This window comes from Lepidochelys olivacea (assembly GCF_965140295.1).
Source record: "Lepidochelys olivacea isolate rLepOli2 genome assembly, chromosome: 3".
In the NCBI taxonomy this organism is placed as follows: Eukaryota; Metazoa; Chordata; order Testudines; family Cheloniidae; genus Lepidochelys; species Lepidochelys olivacea.
The window spans coordinates 125,152,875-125,165,063 of NC_140413.1; the positions used below are offsets into that span (position 1 = coordinate 125,152,875).

General features: G+C 42.2%; 1 long non-coding RNA gene across 2 annotated transcripts in view; it reads left to right on the forward strand.

The window, feature by feature from the left end:
* Positions 1–295: 295 nt before the first annotated feature.
* Positions 296–12,189, forward strand: part of LOC311518521 — a 31,940-nt gene continuing 20,046 nt past the window's right edge. Inside the window, exons 1-3 of one of the 2 annotated variants that reach the window (XR_014711004.1) lie at positions 296–377; positions 766–862; positions 5,263–5,398. This is a non-coding gene — a long non-coding RNA (uncharacterized lncRNA). Of the gene's footprint in view, positions 378–417; positions 499–765; positions 863–5,262; positions 5,399–12,189 lie in introns of those variants that run through there. The other variant, XR_014711005.1, reaches the window with a different exon arrangement.

Sequence of the window (12,189 nt, forward strand, 5' to 3'; positions counted from 1 at the left end):
AGAGAGAGAGAGAGTGAGCGAGCAAAAGCAATGAAAAGTGGGACAAAAACACTGGAAATGCATTCAGCCTGACATCATCACCCTTTCCCACAGTGGCCGTTCACTTGTGAGGCCCTAGTGTTGATTCACTGTCTTAAAGCTAGCTTTCTAGAGCCTGGGGAGACCATCTTTCCCTGCCTGAATGCCTTTTTTGTTGTGAAACAGTGGACTGTTTCTGAAGCCCTGCATAAAGGGCTGAGTAATTCACTTCAGTTGCCAGGAAGTCTGAGCCACTTGTGAGCTAACAATAGTTAACTTTATCTCCCACCCCAAGCTGAAAGTTCCAGCTGTAGGTCCCGAATTCTAATAAGGGCTTCACTCATGCCTCTGAGGTTATGGTAATATTTTACACATCTTTTTTCATTAAGACACAGTCATAGCTACTGTTGAGGCACCGGAGGCAACTCCTGTCGATTGATGGAAAAAAATAAAAAAGGAAAGCAGGAAAATAGCTTTTATGTAAGCCAGACAGACTTGCTGTTTAATTCTAGAATTCTAAACTGATTTGGGAGAAGCAGGAGAACTTAACTTTAACCAATTACATTATACATTTCTGAGTCAAAGACCTTCCGGTTGCTTCAGATTTTTAAAATAGTCTCAGTTTTTAGAATTTGGGGTGGTTGTTTTTTTTCTCTGTTCCTGCACAGGAGGGATGATTGGAGATAAGGAGCAGAGTGAGTCATGAGGAATGGAGATGAATTTGTTTGGGTTTCCCTTTTCATCCAGATTTGGATTTCATCCTGCACCATGACAGCACAGCTGAATGCCTGTGATGACACACAACTGTGATTCATGCAGCAGACCTGCAAAGCCAATAATCAGGGTATGTTTTTGAAAGGAGATCGAGAACAGCAATTTTCTTCTTTACATTCCAAAATAGTTGCCTCCGTGAGAATTAATAAAACCAAATTCAATGTGGAAACAACCTCAGATAACTATCTAGGCTTCTAATATTTGGTGATTTAAAATTATTTGCTTATTTCCCACTTTCAAGTAATAGTCAACAAGACTGCACTTTGTTTCAGTGCCCCTCTTTACATTTTCTTGTTGCGTATAAAAGACAGCAGTATTCAAACAGCTCTTTTGTGCCTTTGGCTAATGCTTCTTCCCCACTGTGCCTTGAGAACTAGCTATAAGAATGCTTGGATGAAAATAAAAACACAATTCTTTAACCTCCACTTAATACATTATTAATTTTAAAAATTGATTGAAGGACATATGCAATATTTGTGAAATAAAACAACACATGCTCAGTACATCTCCTATTTAAGGTAACACTGTGTCCTTGAGCTGTACAAAGGACTCCAGCTGATGCCAGAGGCAGCTGTTTGTGTTGTGGATCAGGTCACTATAAGCAAATGCATTGTAAATAAGTTACTTGGCCTTTTGGATAAGATTAAGTGCAGTAGGATGCACCCAACCCACGTACTTATTCTCTACACCAATACTGACTTGGACTCTTAATACATTCCATGGGTGGTGCACCTGAACCCACTTATCCACTGACAGTTTAAAAACTCCCACACCCCAATCTGGATCTATGGTGGTTATAATATATATGTACCTGGTGAACCTTGTAACCGATACTTGCAATCCCCCATAACCCAAGCCTGATCCCAGATGTACAGTACCTTCCCTCTTAACTTGTGTAAATTTGATTTTAAACCTTAACTTTAATATCCAGCATCAATGTGACCTCTATCAGGGGAGAATACCCTGCCTTTCTAGGAGGATGGACTGAACACTTATGCTGATCTTTTTCCTCCCTAAGAGCTGTGATTTCTGATCTTCACTGTGAGTTTGCCTTGACTAGGATGAAAAGCTGGTTTTTGGACTGTGCTTGCTGATGTTTAAAAAAAACCCCAAACCCATCTTTTTATCTTAGTCAAGACAAATCCTGTGAGAGAAGCATCAGGCACCACAATCATATAAACCACAGAAGACAGACAGAAGGTTTGGGGGAGAGTCATTTTATGCAAGATGTTAATCATGAAATAACTTTAAAGGCCTTGAATCTACTCCAATGCTTGCAATTGAAAACACTGATCTTCTAGCAGGGCAGCTCCTGGAGCTCTCAGAGCTCTGTCACTCCACATGACCTGAAACAGGTGAACTGAAGCTGAATGTATTAAGTCCCATCTGAATGAAAGGAATTAACTAGCTAATAATTCTCAGTGGTAAAAACAGAATGGCTAATGTACATATGATGAATGAAAAGTCATCCATTCCTCTACACTGCAAAAGACTTCAGAAATCATGACAGGGCTTTACTGTCCTCAAATGATCATTTCACTTAACTCTTGAGATCAGGTTTAGTATATCATTGTTGGAAATGTATATTCATATATAATTTTACTTAGCCAGTACATAGCACATTTTACAAAGCACATTGCAAAAAATGAAGTGTTCCTTATGACTTCCCCTGTGAAGAAGGAACCGAGCATTAGACTTTATTTCCAGAAAGGAAAATGGAGGGCGAGAGGTTAAAGTGACCTGACTGAACCTACAGAGAGAGAGAGATAGTGTCCAAGCATGGATTAAAACTCAAGAGTTTCGGACTCAGTAGCCCATGCGTTTCTCTGTGAGGGCCTGATCCTGTGAAACACTGAATACCCCTGATTTGCCTCACTGGCTGCTGTACACCCCAGGATAAAATCTTTCAGGCCAGATTTTCAAAAGTGCTCAGCATTTTGAATTCTTTGAAAATGTGGCTGTTTATTTAGGTGACTAAATGGGAGCTGAGCTCTTCTGAAAACTGTGATCCAGTTATAGGTGCTGAACACGAAAATCTGACCCTGACCTCTTTTGAAAATGTGGCAGTTAATGTATATTTTTACTACATATCAAATGTGTCCATGATACCCTTTTAATCAACTCCTATCTCCCAAACTATGGTACACATTTCAAGCAATTATGTACCTTTAAACAGGGTGACTCTTTCATAGAAAATAACAAATATTTTGTGGAACAAAAATCACCCTACACTTGAAAACATTGGGATTTTTCTGGAAAATTTTTGAGGAAATCAAGATTTTTTTTAAGATCAGATATTATATCTTGTTTTGTGAGAAATAAAAGTCTCAGCAACTACCTTGAGACTGGCTCTCTCCATGGCATATTTTTTACTTTTTCTTTTTCTTAGTACTTCTACAAAGCACTCCTTTTGATCTCAGTGCTCTGCTCTGCTCTTCGCTCTCTGCTTCTAATGCTTTGCCCTCTGCTTTTAGTGATCTTTCTTTCTGTTTCCAGGCCTGGTCTCTCACTCTGAGTTTCCATTATTTAGTTGTTTTTCCTCTTGCTCTGCCACCTGGGTTCTGCCTCTTGCTCTCATTCATTTTTCTTCAAAGGCTCCATTTTTCTGTTTCCTGCCTTTCCTATTGGATCCAATCCTCTAGCTCTATTAAAAGATTCCTGCCCCAAGTCTGAGCCATGCCTCTCAGGATTCTCAGATTGTCAGGGGCCAGTTTGGCTCCTGGCATACACTATATCTGCCTCAGCAGCGATTCTAACTTACTACCAGGCTTTTGCCATCCTCAAGGGATGATCTGGAAGCCTGAAATAGGTAAAGCACAATTCATTCAAGCCATAGCCTCTGCCTTTCCCAACAGACTCCTGGCAAGCCCCTATATTGGAGACTGCAAGGTGAGGGACGCTGTAGGGTCACTGTGCTGGCCCTACACCAACCGGGGAGTCCCTTTACACCATGGAATTCTTATGTGGGAAGATCTGGCTGCTTTCCATCATTTTTATGTCTCAGGAGTGGTGAAAAGGTACCAGAATGCAACCCACGATAGCGGCTTCTAAGTTCATGGGTCTAAGTAGGATTGTAAGACTGGAAGGGATCTCAAGAGGGATCTCATCTAGTCCAGGCCCCTTCACACAAGGCAGGATTAAGTATTATCTAGACCATCCCTGGCAGGTGTTTGTGTAACCTACTCTTAAAAATCTTCCATGATGGAGATCGCACACCCTCCCTGAGCAATTTATTCCAGTGCTTAAGCACCCTGACATTTAGGAATTTTTTCCTAATGTCTATCCTAAATTGCCATAGCTGCAATTTAAGCCCATTGCTTCTTATCCTATCCTCAGAGTTTAAGGAGAACAATTTTTCTCCATCCTTCTTGTAACAACCTTTATGTAATTGAAAATTGTTATCATGTCACCCCCTCACTCTTCTCCAGACTACACAAACCTGATCTTTTCAATCTTCCCTCATGATTTTCTCTGGACTTTCTCCAGTTTGTCCACATCTTTCCTGAAATGTGGCACCCAGAACTAGACACACTACTCCAGTTGATGTCTAATCACCACAGAGTGGAGCGGAAGAATTACTTCTTGTGTCTTGCTTAGAACACTCCTGCAAATACATCCCAGAATGATGTTTGCTTTTTTTGCAACAGAGTTACACTGTTCACTCATATTTAGCTTGTGATCCACTATCACCCCAGATCCCTTTCTGCCCTATTTTGTATGTGTGCAACTGACTGTTCCTTCCTAAGCAGAGTACTTTCCATTTATCCTTATTAAATTTTATCCTATTTACTTCGGACCGTTTCTCCAGTTTGTCCAGAATCCATATAATTTTTAATTTTAATCCTATCCCCCAAAACACTTACAACCCCTCCCAGCTTGGCACTGTCTACATACTTTATAAGTGTACTCTCTATGCTATTATCTAAATCATTTATGAAGAGATTGAACAGAACTGGACCCAGAACTGATCCCTGCGGGATCCCACTGCAGAACAATGCTTTGCTTTCAGGTCTGAGAGTAATCTCTGCTCAGTCAGAAACAACAGGGCACACTGAGCAAACAGGACTGACTGTGTGAGAGCTCAGAGCTGAGGAATGGCACATGGTGTGAAATGTGTGAGACATGGAATTTTGACCCCACTCCAGTTTTGAAAATGTTAGAAGTCGCCCTGATGAAAGATGATATTTGGGGAGACAGAAGGGGAGGGGAGTGTTTTGTCTTTTTAAATCAGACTCATCTTCTAGGAGCAAATATGGCCTTAATAAAACCCCAACGGGTAATGGGTCTGATGCAAGCCTCAGTTACTTCCAGATAATTCCACTGAAGTCAGTAGCATAAACCCTGCTTGTAAAGTTTTCCTGTTCATTCCCTTGGCCTGATTCTGATCATGCACCAGTTTTACACTAGCGTAACTCCTTTGCACTCAAACTATGCAAAGCCAGTTCTGGGGACTGCAAACGTTTCTTTCAGATGGACAGGCTCGCAAAGTGACGTGAAAGCTGCTGGTGGGTGAAAGGAATGAAAACCAGAATAAGAGAGTGTGATATTTCTCAGAACCAGACTGCGGACACTGCAGGAAGTTGAAGGAACACAGCCAAAATGAAAGGTAGGGAGGAAAAATTGTGGCTGTAGTGAGTGCAGAACAATTACAGTGAAAGTGCCAAGAACAGGCCTGTCTTTGAATGGTTCAGGCCAGGGAATAGATTTTGCTGCAGGGCAGCAGGCAGCTCCTGTTTTTTGTTTTTTGTTTTAAATGCTCATCTATCTGTGTAAACAGCCTGAAAACTTCACCTCTGTGTTGGGAGATGTCACTTAGAATCAAGGCACTGGTTCCGCATTCAAAAACCTGATGTTGATCATGTTCCTTCCCAGCCATTCTCTCGAGTTGTCTTTTGCAATGGGATCTAATTTTAACCACATCTCCGTCTTCATCCTTTAGGAAGTAGGAAATATTAGTCACTACATCTGATTGGTTTTACTGTTGCTTACCCCAGGGCAGCTTGTTTGGCTTATGAAAACCAGTGTCAGTTGACATTGTCATCCACATGGCCAGATGATTACGAGTAAAAGCCTAGCTATTTCCGTTTTAACTAGACAATAAGGCGCAGGAGCTGATAAATGCTGAGATAGGATAGAGGTTTTACAGAGTGAAGGGTTCTCATTAGTTTCATGCCCCCCGCCTCGCTTATGCTGGTACTGTCTTTGCCACTGCTTTTTATGATTTTTATTAACAGATTTTTGTCAGAAGAATTGCCAAACTGGCAAAGATGCTGCAGCTTAATAGTATGCATATACCTCTTTTACAGCTCTGCCCTTGCTCCTTTTCAAACATTCTCCCTTCATGTAACGGAGAGGCCATTAACTTGAGTGAGACAGAAATTGTTTTTGCAATGCGGTGGTTTATGTTGATTTTTTCAGCCCAATTCCTATTATTATTATTATTTATGCAGGACCAGCAGCATGCTAAGTGCTGTGCAGCTATACCTGAAGACAAGGTCTCTGCCCCAGTGGCATTAGAGTCAAAAGTTCAATCTCCCCAGTGATATATTTGAGAGAGAGGGTGGTCTTCTAAGTAAGGCACTGGCTTGTGATGCAGGAGATCAGCGTTCAACACTCATCTCTGCCACAAACTATCCGTGTGACTTGGGGCAAATCCCGCCAGATGGGCTTGCAAAACGGCAGAGCGTTTGAGCATCCCAGTCTTAATCTCGCTGTGCTGTAGCTTCAGCACCAATAAAATGGGGATCACAGTGTTTCCCTTGCCTGGCTCTTCTGTTTAGATCTAAGGTCTAAGGGCAGGAACCAACTCTTATCATGTATTTGGACAGTGCTTAGCACAATGGGGCCTGATCTTGTTTGGGGCCTCTCTGTGCTGCCACAATATTCGTGATTAAAGAAATACATGCATTCGTTACTCTGTCACCTCTCCCATCAATTTCACTGATTGGGTCCTAAATAAACATAGGGACAAAGAGTGAACTTTCACTCAGTTTTATTCTTTTCTCTTTAATGTTTGCTCTTTCTTTTTAAAGAAATAAGCTGTGCTTTTCTTTCATTTGAGGATGAGTATTTTAGACTAAACTGCTAAAAGGTCAGGTATGGTTTCAGGGATCAGGTGGAGGTTTTATATGCTTAATCCCATTTTTATTCTTGTTTTTCTTAATATTTTTTGCAGCATCAGCTGCTTTCTTGGAGGTGAGCTTGAGAGGAAGTAAACTCAAGGCAAAAGAGGAAATGTAGAGATGGGTAGTGTGTGTGTGTGTGTGCGAGACAGAGCAATTTCAGATTGGGCGGGCTAGCTGGCTTGCTGCATAAGGTGCTTTCAGGTGCAATCTCAGGTCATGTTCCGTGTGTCCTACAGTTTAGTGTCGCTTTGGTTCCTTGTAGCCGCTGCTCCAGAGGAAAATACACCACATGCAATCCAGCACAGACAACACTTGCTGCTATCAGGGGATGGGCTTTTCTACTCTAATGCACACACCTCTCACCCTGAAGAACTGTAGGGATAAGGGAACTGAGCCATTCTGGGCCAAGGCGTGGATTTTCCTCTTTCCATGTGGAAGGGGCAAGGTCTGTCACCTCCACAATATCATTCCCATGTACTCCGCTCCTCAGAAGGACCTCTGCAGGTGTTTAAGAGGAGCTTCTCCATGCTGGGGGATGGTTCTTCAAGGTGCTACAATGGACCGCCAAAGCCAGGGAGGAAGGGCTATGGAATCCAGTGTTTGTTCCATGGAGAGGCAAATGCTTTCACCTCCCCTGTCGATGAAAAGACTGGGTGAAAATTCTGCGAGGTTCATTTTGTGCCATTTTCTTCCCCTCTTTCCCGTACCGGAGGGAGCAACCTGGCCCTCAGCTAGGGGGAGACACTGATGGTGACTTGATTACAGTGCATCTCTTCATTGGTCTCATTAACCAAGCCATTTTTTCTCAGCAGCTATTGCCATGGGACACTGGCTCCTGTGAGCCCCACCACAGAGCTAAAACAGCAACAGCGACACCCGTTCTTCTGCTCAGCAGTTCTCATTGCCATGTGCTTGAATGAACCACTCGGTGTGTGCATCGGCTTCCTATAAACAAGCCCTGAGCCCCACAGGGAGCAAAATGCTGGAAATGGAGTGGGCAGGGCCCTGACCCCACCCACCCTCTGCACCTGCTCACAACAGAGCTCAGATGCACCAGGCAGAGCAAGCTGTTCCCAATTCCGAGCCCAATGGCTGAAGCAGATTGTACACCCACTGTGTGCACTGAGCAGTTCCAGGAGAGTCTGTGCTTGGCTGAGACACAGTCTCTTCGCTGCTCCTAGAGCAGTGCAGCTGCATCCCACCCCCACCGCCCCGCCCACCACAATCTAGCATCTAGATTAGAGACACTCAGCGACTTGGGATACCCCACCCATATGCTTCACTGGACCCTGACCTGAGGTGCAAGATCTGAGTTTCCTCAAAGCTTAGCATTGCATGTTCAGATTTGGGGGTTTGTTCTGGCCTATTAAAAAAATAGGGCACATCTACGAAGTTTGGTTTTGGAGCCAATCTGCCCCACAGTTCATGAGTGGTAAAATCTGAAGTTTTGGTCTGGATTGATCTCAGACCTTAACTGAAATACAATCCACAATCTGAGTCCCCCTCCACATTTCCTCCTGACCTAGCACCCTTGGAGACGGTAAGCAGTAATGTAAGGACACTGGAATTTCTCTGGCTTACCCAGCTTTTGCTCTGTGAATAAATAAAGGTGTTTAATTTCTCTGAGCTGTCAATCCCTTAACCTTCAGGTTTGTTAACAACTTCTCCCTCCTATGGTCTATTTAATGGAGAAGAAGCCAGCACTTTCTACATTTTCTGAGAGATAAGCAACTCATTTAGAGCCACAAATAAGATCATAATTTGACAGGCAAAATGCCAGGGAAAATACAAACAGATTTCTCCCTCCCAGGCCCTGAATATTTTAATGATTCTTTTCTTGTTCTCCAAATTATATTTCATTTTTGCTTAATTGCAGGATCAGGTCAAGCCAAAGCTGTCGCTGTCATGCACCATCCATATGTTTTGGGTTTTTTTTTAACCTTTCGGCTGCCAGTGTTTTTCCATTTTGCCAGCCAAATGAACACAGCTCAAGAATGCCCATCAGTATCCATGCCCATCAGTATCCGTGGCAGCCATTGGATTACTCTCCTGTTTCACTGACCTGTAGATGGATGTGCCCAGCTTGTCCTTTGTGCAAGAAGCCAACATCCATAGGGTTGGAATAACAAGTATTCAGGACACAGTATTTGCTATGAAACTTATCAAAGGGAATTAGCTACAGTCAGGGCCAGATTAAGACTTTTAGAGGCCCTAAGCACTGAAAAGATTATGGTGCCCCACCATATGTAATTCAAAATAAAAACAATACTATACCATAAAACAAAATTTTATTTTTCGAAATGACAAAAATCTTACATGTATGGTGAAATTAAAATAGCTTCTTTCTAGATTTTCTGATTGCAAAATTCCGGATAAGTTCATCGAAGCTGACTTGACGAAGCATGTCCGCTTCCATACACAGTAGGGAAAGTGAATCTAGTCTGTCCTGACACATTGTTGTTCTCTGAGGGTTTTTTATGCTTTTCAGCTGAGAAAAACAGCGTCCTGCAGAGCAGTTAGTAATCATCAATGTTAGAAAAATACGTAGTGCAATCTCTACATTTGGAAATACACATTGTACTCCATCTTTCAATATTGTGTCATGAAGATCAATGTGACTGAATTTCATTTTTCCTGTTTCATTAAATTTTGCATGCATATAACAGTGGAACTGCCGTACTTCTCCACAGAGATTCATGTTCAAGTCAACAGGGTATGAGTCAACTTGCTTTTGGGAACCTTGTGAATATTGTTCGTCAGATAAGTCCATATTGTTTAGAAAAGAAAATCTACTTGATACTTCTTTGTACACTTCACCTCTCCTCTTCATATGAGCTTGAAGTGTATCAATTATAGCGTAGTAAGTCGATACGCAAAATTTGTCTCCAGGATTCAATGCTGTTTCTGTTGCACTGCTATCATTTGCTGGTTTTTTCCTGATTCGCTTGTGGGACTGGGCTTCTTTGTAGTTAGTATCAGGCAAGATATCTTTTGATACGTCTTCAAATCTTTCAAAATCATTCCTCAAAGTGTGTAAGTGGTCTGCTAATGATTGACAGAGGTCTGCACATGTTTTCAAATCCAGTTCTTTTTCTTGGAGAGCTTGACTTGTGTGGTAGAAGTGTTGTAAAATTTCAATCCACATGGTCAACATGAACACAAACCCTAGTTCTTGCATCTTGTTTGCAATGTTTTCTGCCTCTCGTATAGTTTCTCCCTTTTCTGATTGGTCTTCGGCTGTACTTTCTAATGCATCCACAATCTTTGAGTAGGACTCCAGAATTGCACTTGTAGCCACTGCATGTGCCTCCCAGTGAGTATTAGAAAGAGATTTCAACACACGATCATTGCTCAAATATGTTTTAAGAACTGCCCAACGGTGTGTTGAGGCAGAGAAAAATGTATGAAGTAACTGGACTGTTGAGAAAAAACTTACTGCCACCGGACAACAATCAACAGCCCTGCAGCCAAGATGACTGGGAGAGTGCGCAGCACATGGTATGAATATGGCTTATTTGTTCTGTTCGAAAAGCTTCTTCTGCGTTCCTTGATAACGCCCTGACATGCTGGCAGCGTTGTCATCAGATTGACCCCTGCACTTTGAGAAATCTACTTTGCAAACTTGGCACAGATAATGCAGTACTTGATTTGCCATTTCTTCACCAGTGTGGCTTTTCAGATTGAGGAATGTTATAAATGACAGGATCTGATTTCCTCGCATTATTCCGATCTATCTTAGTAGGAAGCCCCCCTGGTTTAGGTGGGTATAAGTAATAAAAAGAGAACAGAAAAATGGGGGAAGAATGTGTCGTGGAGTGTAAGGAAGTCTAACAAAGTTCTGATTTTTCCCATGATGACTACTTCGATGCTTTTTTAAAAAATATCAAATACCAATTTTTTTCAAAAAACACCCCTCATTTTTTGGTGCCCCCCTGCTTTGCTGGTGCCCTAAGCATGTGTTTAGTCTCCCTATTGGGTAATCCATCCCTGGCTACAGTAAGTGAACAATAACTTTAAATGGCAGGGCTACAAAAAGAACCAAGGCTGATAAAGGCAAACCAGTAATTACAATATTAGTGGTGTACACACACTGACTTTCTAAACCATTTTAAAATTAAATAATGCATTGTCTATCCACAATGCCTTCTAGTCAAGAAGCCCAACAGGCTTTACAACTGGAACCTGGTTGTACCCTAGGCCAGAGCATCCCCTCCAATGGAACGAACTGTGCGAGGGGCCTCCGGGGGAAGAAATCTGTTCAAGCTAGCCCTTCTCTGATGGTTCTGTCAGGGTGAGGTTGCCCCCTCGACAGCTAGGCTCTGGGGCCTTCCCCCACCAAACTTGGCAATCCAGCCTTGCTGAGGCCCTGTGCTTTTGCCCTTGCTTGGTCACCCCAGTGCTCTCCACTCCCAGAGTCGGGGGTCCATGGGAAAAATAATATAGCCTCAGGCTTTATTGTTTCTGCGGCACCTCCATGAAGTGGGATGGGGAGATGAGGTATGGCCTCACTGGCCCCTGCCCTCAGTGTCACCACTTTTGCCATCTAGCACCCCAAGCTTCCTAGTCTGGATCCATGAATCGTTGTCTTTGGCAACTTATGACACATCTCATGTGCCATGCACCCCCACATACACCCAATGTGTCATACATATTTGTGAGGAAGAGTCACCCTGTGAGGTGTGTATTATTAGGCCCATTTTACAGATGGGCACACTGATGCATAGAGGATTAAGTGATTTGCTTAAGATTACCCAGTACATCAGAGCTGCAAATACAACACTGGAGTCCTAACTCCAAGCGCCTTATAACCAATAGGCAGCACTTTCTTTCCTAATTATGTTCATAATTCCCTCCCCATCAGAAGGAAAAGAACTCATTCTATGGCTAGTGTATTTGATTAGTTTGTTTCCAAGGTGAGATGCCAGCTGTGATTATTCTATCTAACTAGTTTAAAATACTAATTTCAAATGACAAGACGTTTAAAAATTGGGATTTTCGTCACAACTGGCTTGAAGGGAGAAGAATCGTATATTTGATTTTGCTTAGTGTTCATACTGGAGGAAATGGACTCCAGCCTTGCTCTTTAATATTTAATAAAATGTTATTAATTTTTAAAAAATAAGATTTCATTTCTGATTTACCCCTACCTCCAGAATCCCAACAAAGCTTATCTAGTGCTGCCAATTTTGCACTGAGGTTTGCATTTGGTCTTGGGATCTTTTAAAAAAATATATATATTTTTTTAATCTCTGAAGTGCTCGAAACTGAAGCA